Source organism: Nuphar pumila, chromosome 3 (genome assembly GCF_984573655.1).
Source record: "Nuphar pumila chromosome 3, dmNupPumi1.hap1.1, whole genome shotgun sequence".
Taxonomy (NCBI): domain Eukaryota; kingdom Viridiplantae; phylum Streptophyta; class Magnoliopsida; order Nymphaeales; family Nymphaeaceae; genus Nuphar; species Nuphar pumila.
The window spans coordinates 105,758,189-105,774,248 of record NC_143251.1 but is presented as its reverse complement, the minus strand read 5'-3'; the positions used below and the strand labels follow the sequence as shown (position 1 = coordinate 105,774,248).

At 35.4% G+C, this 16,060-nt stretch overlaps 1 protein-coding gene across 1 annotated transcript in view; it reads right to left on the bottom strand.

Annotated features, from left to right (window-relative positions):
• LOC149843199 (uncharacterized) overlaps positions 1-16,060 on the bottom strand; it is a 242,517-nt gene that overhangs the window by 20,866 nt on the left and 205,591 nt on the right. The window lies entirely within an intron of this gene.

Below are 16,060 nucleotides of genomic sequence, written 5' to 3'. Positions count from 1 at the left end.
TGCGAAGTGTTCTAGTAGGAGATTAGAGGACCTGCCACGGTGGGTGTAAAATTTCGATCTGTAAACGTCTGTGTGTATATTAATATCATTTAGCATGATTTATTTGAATATTAATCTCTTCATGTAAGATGCTGATGAGCTCAGAGCTGTGTGTTCCTTTTCATACTATTTGATGAGAAGCTCTGCTGCATTCCTGCAAATGCCAGCCTGAGTTAGTTATTGGTGGGAGAAGAAAGAATTATCACATGCTAGGCTGGCGTGAAAGGAAAAAAAAAAAAAAACTTTATTTGGTACATGAAATTGTTTGTGCCTTTTGGAGGATGAGGATTGGCATCACATGGCTGGGCTTTGTTGGAACGACTAGGACTTGTGGGTGGTGGGGTGTGATGAGCACTATTGTTTAGGTTTGGGGAAATCTTTGTGAGACCATACCAAAAGGAAAAAGTTGTCACTCTTTTCCCACTTTAGGAATATGGGAGAACTAATGGGGAGTGAGAAGAGTTGGTGGGGAGTATTGAACATACACAGTATTTCTATCTCTGATTGATCTCTATCTGTGGGAGGCAAGAAAGATACTGCCAAAACGTTGGTGAGCAAGGGTGATGTTTCTTAGCTCGTGTCGTTCGTTCCATCCATGTGCTTGATAGATTCCAATGTCTACAAGGGTTTTGTTTGAAAAGTATTGCCCCCAGTGGCAGGTCACGTGCAACTGTGGAAGAAGTTTTCCTTGCAAAGTAAAAATTCCAAAACAATAGCCTTTTGCTATATTGCAGAATGACTACTTGTTATTGAGATTCTTTTGCTTGACAGCCTGTTGCTATTCAAGTCTGAAATTCTATATTGCTACTTGCTACTTGCCACTTGCACAAGGAAAAGAAAAACAAATGCTGCTTATGAAAATAAATGAAAAATAAAAGTAAAAATGAGTACTCATGGCAATATGGCATCCGACAAGCCCATGGGCCATGTGAAGTATTTTTTAAATTCGGACCAACGGGGCTCTGCTTTTCTGGTATGAGCAGCTATTTCACGTCACCCTTGTGTTGGAGCGTTGCAGGTTCAAAACCCAATGGCATAGTTGTATAACTGGTAGGGGTCTGCGTTACCCTAGCTTTCCTTAAAAAGAAGAAGTATTTTTAAAATTCGGACTTAGTCAGGAAATTGTTTCCCCATGTTAGCTCATAAAGCATAGAATGGGAAATTCCAAGAATGCCATAACAATTTCCACTTAAGATTTGGCCTTGATTCTTTGTAGCATAATCCATGTAAATGTGCAAGTACGTCTGTGCTCTAAGACCATTTGGCAAGAATGCATTAGTGCAAAAAGTAAAAAACAAAAACAAAATTGTTGGTCTTTTGCATTCAAATTTCAGACATATAATTTCGAGATTTCACAATATATGTGATCTTCACGGCCTTCTATAAACGCCAGTCACCACTACGATCACTGTGAGTTTTTAAGATATGAGGGCAAAGTATCTTTTTGAATAATTAAGGATAAGTGAACTGATTGGTGTAAGAACCCCAGTTCACTCTTTACCCCACCAGAGACTACACTAAGCTTTGGCCTCGCAGCAAGGGACGTGCACCCATGGGTTTCATACTCGTAACTTCCCTTCCGCTTGGTGACTTCCATGAGTTGCCCCTACCCGATGAGCGGGCCCCTTGTAGGCCAAGTGTCTTTGTTCATTAGAAACCATGAGTCATGCAAAATTTACCACTATTTTGATTAGAGAAATAGTTTTATGTGGTTAAAGCAGCATTTCTAAAATTTATACTGAAAGGGAAACTGCCATGAAAAGGATTTTCTGCATTTTAGGCCTGGGCCACTGGTGAGATAAAGTGGTCCAAAATCATGGATCAGCTCCTTGGAGCCAGATACTCTATACTGGTTACATAATGGAAAAATCATTTGGTACCCTCCTGGGTAAGGAAACCCCATAGCTTGAATTTATAGCAGGAAATTGTTTTGAGCAAATCTAACCCCATGAACAAAATAGTAGAAATAGACCTTTAGATCATATTTTTTAGGCTTAAAAATGAATTGAAAGTCATGCTCAGGATCTTGGAGACTTTTCAATTCCTTTTCATGAGATGAATCGTGACTTCATGCGTAAGATTCAAAAGAACGAAATTGCAGAGGCTTTGAAGAAAATGAAATCAAGATGGGCAGTTGACCCAGATGGTATACCTATCGAGGCTTGAAAATGCTTGGGAGAAAAAGGTTTAGAATGGTTGACAAATCTTTTTAACAAGATTTGGCGGACAAATAAGATGCCTAATGAGTGGAGAAAGAGTACTTTGGTGCCTCTATATAAGAATAAGAGTGATATACAAGATTGCACAAACTATCGTGGTATAAAACTCATGAGTCATACTATGAAACTTTGGGAGAGGGTGATTGAGTCTAGGTTAAGGAAGATTGTCATGATATCGGAGAATCAATTTGGTTTTATGCCTGAAAGATCAACTATGGAAGCTATACATCTTCTTAGACAACTTATTGAGAGAAATAGAAAGAGGAACAAAGATTTGCATATGGTTTTTATTGATTTGAAGAAGGCTTACGATAGAGTACCTAGGGACGTTCTCTGGTGGACAATGATGAAGAAAGGTGTTTCTCTCAAGTACATTAGTATAATTAAAGATATGTATGAAGGAGTAGTAACCAATGTCCGCACTTGTGGAGGGGTGACAACCAATTTTCCTATAACGGTTGGGTTACATCAAGGATCTGCTTTAAGCCCTTTCCTATTTGCTATAGTGATGGATGAGCTTACGAGATCAATTAAAGAAAATGTATCGTGGTGTATGTTGTTTGTTGATGATATTGTTTTGATTGATGAGTCTAGAGCTGGGGTTAATGCTAAGTTAGAATTATGGAGACAGACATTGGAAGCAAGAGGTTTTAAGTTGAGTAAGAGTAAGACAGAATACATGGAATGTCGATTTAGTAAGCAACGAAGTAGTGATGAGAGTGTAGTGAAGCTTGGTGAGCACGAAATACCGGTGGATGATTCTTTCAAATATTTGGGATCTATCATTCAAAAGTATGGAGAAATTGATGGAGATGTAAATCATAGGATAAAGGTTGGGTGGATGAAATGGAAGAGTGCAACTGGAGTTTTGTGCGATCGTAGAATGCCATTGCGGTTGAAGGGAAAGTTTTATAGGACGACTATTAGGCCTGCTTTACTATATAGTACGGAATGTTGGGCTGCCAAGAGACATCATATTCAAAAAATGAGTGTAGCTGAGATGCGTATGCTGAGATGGATGTGTGGAAATACAATAAAAGATAAGATTCGGAACGAGGAGATACGTAAGAAGGTAGGCGTTGCACCCATTGAAAATAAGATGAGAGAGAATCGTTTACGGTGGTTTGGACATTCGACGAAGGCCTAATGATGCTCCAGTTAGAAGGATGGAGAAATGGGAAAATATATTAGTTAAAAGAGGTCGGGGTAGGCCTAGGAAGACATGGATGGAGGTGATAAGAAAGGATATGAATGCGTTGAACCTCACCGAGGACATGGCATTGGATAGAAATGAATGGAAGAGAAGGATTCATGTGGAAGACCCATAATGATTTTCTTTGTTGGTTCATATCACCGACCCCAATTGTTTTGGGATGAAGGTGTAGTTGTTGTTGTTTAAAAATACGTGCTTCTGAGGGTTGAAATTTCTGTGTATTGTATCCCGTTGATTTTTCAACACCCATAAAATCTCACGATATAAATCACATATGAAAGCAAGGTTGTTAAATGCGATGAGGCGAAGCGAGGCGTTGAGCCTGCGCTTCGCCTCTGAGGCGTACGCCTCTCACAACTGGACTGGAAGTGAAGCGGTGGGAGGGGAGGCAGTAGGAGAAGGACCACACGCCCAGCTGGTACGGAAGCGAGGGGGTGACGCGTCCGGTGGTCGGAGAAGACTGAGCAACCAACGGCGAAGTTCGCCACCGGGGAATTTGTAACCAGGGAACTGTGATGAGCGGCAATTTGCGCATCACAGCAATGCCTCAGTACCTTGAGCGTGCGCCTCGCTTCTCTCACAACACTGTATGAAAGGTCAGATGGGTAAAAAACATTTAAAAAAGAAAAATATTACTGTTTTTCACTAGGGAGTTCCTTTTTCTCACGAGGGTAGCAAACATTACCCTTTACATGATTTGTCTTCATATTATGATCTGGATTCCTTTTTTTAATACCACCTAACATAGCTATCCCCAGGTCATGTGGTGATTTTTTTTCTCCGGAAAAACAGAATTCAGATTGGGAAGCCTGACGCGTTTAGGTCATGTGGTGGTTATGGTTGCTCCTTTGTACAATCACCGAATTGTGTTTTCAATGAGTGTAGTTAGGGGTGCCAATGAATCTGGTTTGGTTTGGACCCAAGTGGAACCAGATTTGGACTTGATTTTCAGGTATGGTATCGGGTCTGGACCCGGGTCTAATCGATTCCATTATAAGAGAAACCATGCCCGGACAAGATAAGAACTACATAAGCCAGACCCAGACCATATCCAGTAAAATAATATTTTTTATCGCTTTTACATTGAAAAATTGCGGGTCTTAATTGAAACTCGGGTCGGGCCAGGGTCTGGTATAAAATTTCACAAACTATACCCGGATTCATGTATTAATTGGACCTTCGGGTCTGAACCCAGTCATAATTGGGTCTTCTTATTTATCACCATACCCGAACACTATAGGGTTTGGTCCAAGTAAACCCAACACGTGGACGCCCCTAACTCTAGTAGGGCCACCAAAGGATAAGATCAGGGCCAATCTAGATGGCTAGGATTGGATTTGAACCAGCTTGGATCACTTAAAGCATGCAACTAATTAATCCCAATCAGAACTCTGGAGCCAGATCAGATATATCCCAATATAGTATGAAACACACTGTTTTCAGCAACGCCATGGATCTAACTCATTGTTAATATTCTTAGCATTTGACCAACGGGGGTTCCGCTTGTCTGGCAGGAGCGGTTAGTTCACGTCACCTTGAGTTGGGACGTTGCAAGTTCAAATCCCAATGGTATATGATTGTATATATAACTGGTAGGATCGGCCTAACCCCAGCTTTCTCCGTCCAAAAAATATATTCTTATCATTTGATGGTGGTTGTTGGTACTGCTGTGGGTGTTAGTGCAACAGTTTTACTATTATTTTTGGTGAGGCTTCATATCCTGCTGCCATTTTCCGTGAATAGTAGGGTTTTCTCTGGATCCTGATTTGGATCACATTGTTTCATGTGTAACATGATGCTAATAAACTTCTGAATCAATAGATTGTATTCTGACATGAATCAAATGAATGCATGTTAAATTTGGATTTGGGCAATGCATTGCCTTCATAGTGGATTCAGATATGATACATGTGTACATGCATATGGGTTGTTCACTTTGGTTCTTGATAAGATTATCTCTCATAAGCCTGTCTAAATCTGGTTTGATCATGGTTTTGTGATCTAGATTTGATGACCATGGCATGAGCTGAACCATCATATCCACGATTTGAACAAATCCGATTTATTGACAGATTCTATTTTTACTAAACCATGGATCAAACTGGTAATTAGTAATATATATCCATCAGCATAGCTCCCATCTGTTTCAGCTTCAGCTGTTTCTGTTCCTACTGTTGTTTCTACTTTGTGGTGCTAGTATTGTTTATTGTTGATGCTATCACTATCATGTATGGTAATGCACTTGCTGGCCCTTCACATGATGAACCGTAGAAATAGCTAGATTGGCACATGTTAAGTCTAGTTTCAAAGTCAATGTTGCAAGTGATTGACCCACAATTCTTTTAGATCCATGACTAGTTTTGCTATCCTTTGCTGCTCAACAACAAAAAAAAAAAATGTCACTCCATAAATAAAATAAACCAATGGTTCAATCCGTTTCCATCTATGAAACAAGGTGTGAATGGTAGAGAAAAACCTATTATTTTATCAGCAATAGAATCTACCATCAAAATAGAATTGTTGACTATTTTTTAGGTGATAAAAGGAGAACATAAAACGTTGTTTGGCTCGGAGCTTATCTGTACGCAGAGTTGAACAAAGCAAGTTTTTTTTTGAAAGGCAAGCTGGGTAAGTCTGACCCCCACCCGTTACTATTCAACCTACTACTGGGTTTTGAACCTGCAACATCCCACCACAAAGAGACGTGCACAGACAGCTCCTACCAATGCAGAGCCCCCGTTGGTGAACAAAGCAAGTTTATGCTTATGATGAAAATAACACCACTTTTGCAAACTAAAACAAAAATCAAGGGAAAAAGAAGCCAAAACTATTTGGGGGAGAAATAGAAGGGATGAGGAAAGTGGTCATAATTAAAAAAAAAACATAATATAATGTATTTATGAAGAAAAAAAAGATGAAAAGGAAAACTCTTCACCAAGTTGAAATGATGTCACAAGTTAGAAACCACTTGGCAGAAGTTAGGTGTACTCCCAAGTGGAAAAAGAGGATCAGTTTTTTTTCTTTTGAAAGGCAAGCTGGGGTTAGGCAGATCTCCCACTAGTTATACAACTATTCCATTGGGTTTTGAACCTACAACGTCCCAACAGATAAGCAGGACTAGAGATTTTTACACCTATGGGCTCATGAGTGCACGAGCGAGATGGTTTTTCCTGGTTATCCAAAACAAAAGGATGTGTTATCAGGGTAGAACAATATGCTACCCGGGGAAAGATTTTCCATTCTTCAGCCGAAAAGATATGTGGCTAGATCGAATTGGAGAACGTACTAAAGAGGAGACATTCTAAAATTATGCCATGTGACCAACAAATAGGACATTGATAAAGGTCATCTTTCACAAGAAAGTTGTTACGCACCTTAATTGGTGCGCAGTGCAAGGTGACAAGAGGCAAAGAATATGGTGAATGACTGAAAAAAAAAATGGTGATTGAAGTAAATTATTCAAACGCTGCCATTTAGAACGTGTGAGAAAGTGCTTTGAATAGGTGCAATTTGATACTGGGATACTGGTAAACCAAGCACCTGGACCCAAGTTCTTTCCAAAAAAAATTTTACTTGGAAAACTATATATATATATATATATATATATATATATATATATATAAAGAGAGAGAGAGAGAGAGAGAGAGAGAGAGAGAGAGAGAGAGAGTGCTTGAACATTAGGTTCTTGCGATACATGCTTGATGGGTTTTTTTTGATCTTTCGGTATTTTTTTCGCAGTTCTGACCTCATAAATGTGTTGGGCATAGTAGATTTATGAAGAATCCACACTTGAATTATGTATTTTTGATGAAAAAAATGATATTTGGATGCTCAAAATTTGCAAAGATTTTGGGCCATTGATTTTTTTGAACCTTATAAAAACCTACCCATGTGTTGGAATCCAACACCTCAAGAGCTGATCCTTATAAAATCAATTACATCGATCACATTTGTACGGTCAAAATTTAAAAAGAAAAAGAAAAAACCTTAAAAACCCATCAAGCACATATCGTACACACCTAATGTTCAAGCACCTTCGCTCCAATATATATATATATATATATATATATATATATATATATATATATATATATATATATATATATATATATATATATATATATATAGAGAGAGAGAGAGAGAGAGAGAGAGAGAGAGAGAGAGAGTCACTAGAATATGAGAATTATAAATATAGGCATTTCCAACACATTTTTTGCAAATCCAACCAAGTGGTTGTACTTGCATGGTGAATTTGTTAGGAATCAATCATTGGATCATGTATTTTTGAAGAAAAATATAATTTTTGAATGCTTGAATATTTATGAAGAATATATATAAGCCATTGATTTTAAAGCCTTAAAAAATGATATTTATGCATCAAAATGAGAGGATTCAAGAGCGGGATCTTATAAAACCAAGCATGTAGATCACATCCCTATGGTTAGAATCAAGAGAAAATAATAAAAAATCCATAAAAATCTTGGTTGACACATTAGTTCTTATATATATATATATATATATATATATATATATATATATATATATATATATATATATATATATATATCAAATCACACGAGTGACGCCTATAGCACCATGGCTATTTAAATTAAGCTATTCCTAGTTGATTCCAATAAGTGTCACTTTTAAAATTTAAAATACCCATTTTGTGTTGTCAGTTATTTTTTTCTCATTTTTATTAGTATAAATTAAGCCGAATATGTGAGAAAAATACTTATGATTAGTCAAAATATGTAGATTCAGCACCTAAGTAATTAGAAATCCGTAAGCAGTTCGAACTATCATTTTTTGCATATGGTACCAAAACATGATTATGTCTGTTCAGCACACTAGCCGTCAGTGTCACCTTGAACCCACTATCAAATCTCACTACATAACAATGATCAATGGAGGTAGGGCTGGTAAACGACGAGCCAAGCTTGGGCTGGTGGGGCACGGCTTGTTAAGGCTACACCCCAGCTCAAGCTTGGCTCATCAGCTCCTCACGACCAGAGCTGAGCTTGGTGAGCCGACCATGAGCTGGCTTATTTTCTTTAAAAAATTTGTTTTAAGTGTTTTTTAAGTTTGATAATACATAAAATATTTATAAAATAAAGATATAAAACACATGTAATATATAGATTATATATTATATATGTATAAAGTATATAATATGTAAAACGAGCCAACCTTGCCATGTTTGTGCTTGGCTCGTTTATCTAAATGAGCTGGCTCATAGCTCAGCTTTCTGAGCTCAATTTCAGTGGCTGCTCGTCTCGTTCCCCAGCCCTAAATGGAGGTGCCTTTTTTTCATATTATAAAAAATAAGCTTTTGCCTTGGGACTGTGGCTTAAATTCATGGAGTAAAAGATCATTAAAAAAATATGAATATTTTACGCTTTTCAGTGTTAACCATTTGTCTTGAAGCTATCTTTTAGAACTGAACTGGATCCTGGATTGGGCCTAAAATGTGTGGCCATTACTGGATTCATTTGACGTTGCTTTGTTGGGCAAAGTGCCAACAATGTCATCTTCATTGAAGCATCAATGACATGATAGAATGTGCCAATGGATAAACACTGGATGCCACCTTAGCAAACTTGGAATTACTTGTCATTTATCATTTGCTATGAAAGTGACATCAAAGCCATTCTGCTTTCCAGCCAATGGGTGCAGAACGAAGATGTGGGCCTGTACATTCTAACGGTTCTTAAGACAATGGGGCCTAGTAGAGTACTGGCTTGAAAGCAGCCCCTTGACACTTACAGGTTTAGAAGATCCAAAACTATCTAGATACAGGTTGGCTGGTTCACTCGGGGATTGTTTGAAATTCTCGGTTCTTAGATCTTCCGATCTGTGGTAGAGTGGGCCCCACACCAAAATCCAAGGCTATTTGAATAAGCTATGGCATATCGAGGATCTGACATTGTAGGTATAAAGGGGATAAAGGCTAGATCCTCTAATGTTGTAGATGTTATCCTATGTAAACATATAATATTTGTTAAGGCTGTTTAGGGTTTTTGCTATTGTCGATGTTACCTTATGTAAACATGTAATTAGATGTTATTGTTGTCACATGAAGAGAGGTGCAATGAAGATATTGACATGTTAGTTCTTCGTTTGAATAATCTTTATCACTATTTAACGAAGAAACTTTCTCATGAATGCTATTTTTTTTTTGTATTTATTCTAGATTGGAGTTGAAGACCTTATTGTTATCATTGCAAAATTTTACTTTTGCAAGTCAAACTGACATTTGAAAAAGTTTTGAGTCTTCATTTTTGAAAAATTTGCGGGAAAGGGACTCGTCTGTCGATACGAGGTTCAACCATTCTTGGCGTCATAATCAGGGGTAATCGAACCAAGGATCAACCATGTGTTTTGCTTTGCTCAATTATCTAAATCGTGGTTCTATTCCTAAATGTACAAAGAATTAGGCATATGCTATGAACTTTAGAAAATTTTGATTGAAAATATGATATATGTTTCAAAGATTTGAAAGTACTTGAAAAAGGCAAGTGATTTAAAATCGTGAACCACATCTGGGAGATATTTTGAAGAAAAAGAAAATTAATTTCTAAAGAAATCTTGATATTTTAAGAAAATTGATTTTTGAAGAAAACTTGGGTAATTTTTGAGAAAATCGATTTCTCTAAATTTAACCTCTAAATTTGAAAAATATTGAAGCTTGAAAAATCATGAATCTAGACTTAGAAAAAATATTTAAAAAGGAAAACTATTTTGAGAAAATCAATTTTGAAGAAAAGGAAGTTTTGATGCCTTAGAAAATCGATTTATGAAGAAAATTTGGATGACTTTAAGAAAATCAATTTTCAACTCTTGAATTAATTAAAAGGAGGGGCGTGTGCCCTGTGAAAAACTATTCATGATGCAATCCAAACCTAGATGATGCATGGATACAATTTGAGAAAATATTTTCTAAAGAATTTATGAAAAATCATTGATAAAAGAATTTTTGTGCCTTATAGAATTTAGATGAAATATATTTGCCACATATCCCTGACTATGGCCACGAATATGTATTGAATATATCTCATTTGATTCTAAAAGTAAAAAAAATACTTAAAAAAACTTTGAGAATATGTAATATTTTCTAAAGATAGCCTAAGAGTGTAGGCTATTTGTGGTTTAAAAGAAAATGATAAATCTGGATATTGTTCGTATTCTGACTATGACTACAAATACAAACTCCACTGAGTTCATTAACTTCTTAAAAGTGAGTGCATGTGTCATTCATGTAAACCATTGTGAATTTGAATATGCATGAATCATCATCTACCACACGAATAATATTATTAAAAATAAACTATATGCAATAATAATCTAAGTAGGAAATTAAATTTTTATTCCAATGTTACAATTTACATCAATAATAAATTAAAAAAGAGAAAAGAGAAATAAAGAAAAATACAATCTTGAGTGTCCCTGCAAAATTAGCAAACTTGTTAGTGGACAAATGTTAGCTTTTCGAAATTTATCCAACAATATATGAAATTGAGGGATTTATTCGGATAGGAGCCTTTTTTCATGCTTTCCTGAAATAAACACAATAAAGGATGATGCAAAATTAAATGAATAATAAAAATAAACAACTTTAAAATTTAAAATTTGGGGAAAATGGCAAAAATACCCTTAAAATTGATATTTATTGTAAAATAGGGTTTTTCAGAAAAGATTTTTGTAAAACGCTTAATCCGGGGATCAAACGGATTCAAAATAATGCAAAATCGGGTGTAAAGTACCCTAGCATGATTATTAACATGATCAGATCCTAAAATTATGAGACTTTTCATGAAAAAAATGAAATATTAGAAAAATATCAATTTTTGCCTGTGTTTCTATTGAATCAGGACTCCACGGACATCCTATTTTTATAATTTAACTAAATAATGCATCAAATAAATTTCAAAATTTATAAAAATCCATAAAGACACTTATAATAACCCTAAAATTAAAATGTAATAAAAAAATATATTTTTGGTATTATTTAAATATGAATATTAAATAAAGAAAGGAAAATATGTAATTTTTGCCCGCGATCACGTACCTGTTACAGTGTCAGTCCCAAATTAGATATCAAACAAAAAAAAAGTTTATGAAATTTTACAGGGATAAACTAGACATATGAACAAAAATAACCATTTTTACATATTGGAAAAATCATATCTTGTTAGGGAGATACGATTCTGGCAATACATACTTGATTCTGGCCTATATGTAACAATGTGAAACAGACAGATTCGGTTTCTAGTGCAAGAAAACATAGCAAATAGCCTTCAAAATTTTTAAAATTTTACAAAAACATACTAAAGATAACAATGAAAAAAATACTTTTTATGGATCATCGATACGATCTTTGGTGAGGGAGAAATCATTCTGGCAATATGAATCATTATTTGAATCAAGATTTTCACTCAAGAAATATAGGTTCTGATTGCAAGCTTTAAGAAAATAGAAATCCATGGTAAAAATTTATAAAAATTACAGCATAGAAAATAAACATGTAAATAAATTAGTAGTTTTTTACGGATCATTGATACAATATCTGGTGAGGGAGAAATCACTCCGGCAAGTTGATCTAGGCTCTGAATCGGGTCTGTCAGTCCAAGAAACATAAGTGCTATTGTTGGATCAAAGAAACAGAAAACTCCATCGTAGAAATTTATAAACATTTCACAAATTGAAGTGAACATCATGAGGAGTACACTGCTTTTTACGGATCATCGTTCTGATCTGCGACGAGGGAGATATGACCTCAGAAAGATGCTCTTAAATTTTCACAATGTTTTCCTAACTCAGAAAATAGGTTCTGACTTTGATTTTTTTAACACAGGGTTACAGACCTCTAAAAATCCTATTTTTTTTTATTAAAAACTATAGGCACATGCATGATTTCATCATAAAAAATGTAGATTTTATTAAAGATATAAACTGGTGAAATAATTACATTAACTGACAACCAAATTTGTAAATAACGAATCTAAAACCCTAGAATGAAATAAAATTGATTATTCATGCTAAAAACATAAAAAAACATGTAAATAATGCAATGAATCATGATTTGATGCTTGAACAACTAAAATAAACATGAATATAATGAAATAAACAAAAAAAATCAAGAAAGCATGGCTGAAATTTTGATTTAGCAATTAAAAGAGGGATTCGACCTATAAAAAGGTTGAATCTCGATCTTTTTTGGGCATTTAACATAATAAACAATTTTCCAATAATTTCAATGGATAAAAAATATGTAATACCTCATGTATGATCAGTAGATCATCATCTTGGGTAATGGAACATGGGTCTTGAACGAAAAAAAGAAAAATATGCAATATATAGGGGCGGCAATGGTGGAAATACATAAAAAAAATAAAATAAAACAAAAAAGGGAAGGAGAAGAGAAAGATCACCTTGGTTGCTTCAATGGAGGAAGAAGGAGGCTTGCTTGAGGAAGAGAGATAACTCAAATGAGAGAGGGAGAGATGAAGGATGGGTTGGTCGACCCCCCTATAGCCTCTTTTATAATTTTTTTTAGAACCTTAATTAGAGAGTTCCATTTTGTCGAAACTCTCTTAATTAAAACTAATTAAGAGGGGGTCATTTCTACATGGGAGTTTTAACCTAACAAGGCACTGACTAATTAACACTAATTGAGTCCTAATTGACTTTGAAAATCCTCAAATGTGGTGCCACCTATGTGGGCCCACATTTGGTTTTTAAAACCCTAATTAAAAGTTTAAAACAAAGTTTTAAAATACCAAAAAAAAGATGGAGTGTTAAAATCAATTTTAACTTTTTCAAACTTTTAATTTAAGTAAAACACTAACTAAACCTAAACACCTTTAAATATGGTGCCACCTATTATGGGCCCCATTTGATTTTTCAGAAAATGATTTTAAAAACTTAAAAATAAAGGGGTTAAAAATGATTTTTTTTGAAATACTTCAAAAGGAACACCTATTCTCACTAGATTTTTTTTGTATTTTTGAAATAAGTAAAATAAAAAAATGAAATGAAATTGAATAAAATAAAAATTAGGGTTTGCATCCCTGCGGGGTGGGCCCTAAATATTGATTTAAAAAACGAGTTTAAAACAAATCCAGATCATTTTTCTAAGGAAGATATTTTGAACTAAAGGAATATAAAGCCCTGGGGGTTGGCCAAATGGAAAATATCGATTTAAAACCCAGGTTTTTTGAAATTGATTTCAAAATAAAGGTTTTAAAATCAAATATGAATTTAATATTTTGAAAACGAGAGTGTTGGATCTCAAAAATGACATGCAATGCGATCAAATGATATGAAATGACATAAAATAATGTACAAAATGCAGACTTGGGATGAAGGGTTTGAAGTCCCAGACCCCTAGTAGAGACAAAGGATTGGAAATTCCCGTCCGAGGATGAGAATTGATAATTGGATATCAGATCCGCTATGGGATCCAATCCAAATGTGAATTGGATCTCGAATACAACTAAAATTTTCAAGAAAGGATTTGATCTGAGCCCAGATTTGCACTTGTACCAGTTTAGAAAATGATAAAATGATGTTTTGGACAGAAATGACCTGAGGAATGATTTTGCCCCTGCAAGGCATGAAGTGACACTGAAAATGAGGTTTGAACTAGTTTACACTGAATTCTAGGGTTTCTAAACTCAGATAAACTAAAACGACACTGACTCAAACAAAGTCCCTGATTGAATGATTGAGAAATGATATATTTTTCAGAGAAATTGTGAGAAATGACCACTGGAGTGAAGTGGGTGACAGAAGTGTAGTGTGTTTGAACTAGAACAAAGGTCAAAAATGCTGAGGTCAACTAATTTCACAGCTTAAACACTACCTCAACTGACTGGACTTAGCTCAATTTCAGTTGAACTGAGCTTAAATAGGCTAAAATGGGCTCCTAGACTGCGGGAAATGGATTTGAACTGAAACAGAGCCACTTGAACTCCTAGTGAACTCAAGTTAGACTTAGGGGAATAGGGTCGACTGGAATTAAATGACTAAAAAATAATTAACTAGAATTTGAGCTAGAAATGAGCTTATTTCTCAAGAAATGAACCAATTTTAGCCAAAATGGTCAGAAATGTAGAATTTGCTCATCGTGAGCTCAGATGAGTTAGAAATGATTGACATTCTAACTGTTCTGAACTTAAAATGAGCTTGGTCGACTTTGACTGACAGGGATCTAAAGGTAAAATGATAGTTTTCTTAACAAAAGGGGTAAAATGATACCTAAACTAGAACAAATCTAGGGTTAAACTCCTACACTGACCTATAGGGTTGACATATGTGAAAGAGAGGTGTCTAAAAATGAACGAGGAAAATTTGGGGTGTTACAGATGCCCCTCTTTGCTACTAAGCCGGTTGAAAGTAGAGCTTAGTGGCAAAGAAAAACACACCAAATTTGGGCTATAAAATGCCCCAGTTAGAGGAATCTGACTGGGTATGAAAGAATTAATCCTGAAAAATGTGGTGGGATGGTAAACATGAAATGGAAAAAGAAGAAGATTCACCTCATCGAAATGAAGCTCAGGCTTGACCCTTAATCTGAATGGGAAGAAAATTACCTCACAAAGTGAGGCTCAAGTGTAACCCTTAACCTGAACGGGCATATATAAAACCTCATGAAATAAGGCTCAGGTGTAACCCTTAACCTAAACGGGTATGGATAAAATACCTCACGAAGTGAGGCTCAGGTTTAACCCTTAACCTGAATGGGTGTGGATAAAATATCTCATGAAGTGAGGCTCAGGTGTAACCCTTAACCTGAATGGGTATGTATAACGGTATTCTCGAATGAAGAAACCATGATTGAACCTTCAGATTTCACATAATAAATCTGAGAGGGGTTTACAAAAAGAAGAAAATGGGGTTCCCTAAAGCTTCAAAAAGAAATCGATTTTGGGTGTCTCATTGCTAAGACTGAATAGCTTTTAAAATGATGACCTTTTGCTGAAAAATATAAATGGTGGCTCGACCTCGAACCGAAAATAAAAAAAATGAATTGTCTATAGCGAGACAGTGGAGAACACAAGGAAGTGTGTGAATCTAGGAGCCCGAGCGCTCAGATTAAAAACAAGAAGGAAAGATCTTGAAAACTCCTGTTATCAAATCCTAAAGAGGGGTAACAACAACTCCTAGATATATCAAAATGAACATCAAGCTCTTTGTTTCATGTCGGGATAACTTGAAAAGATTGCCCATGAGATAAAAATTATAGTAGATTCAAAATAGTTGAAATGTGCACGTCTGTGCGAAAATATATCCCCTCTTCTACCTAGAGTATTACCTCCAATTGGGTCAACTCCGTAAAATCCAGAATCAAAATCAAATTATTGTTATTGGGTTTCTTCAAGGAAGTTGTTTATTTCCTTGATATGAAAAGAAATGAATTTGTTCTCAATATCATAAAAGCAATTTATGAAAGAATATTGATAAAAGAATTTTACATGATTAAAGAAGATTCTTGACAGTTTTGACAGTTTGATATCTGGGGCTTACCGATGATGATCTTTTTGCACTCTTTTTGAGACATAGAGATTGAGCTTTCTTGGGATTTGGC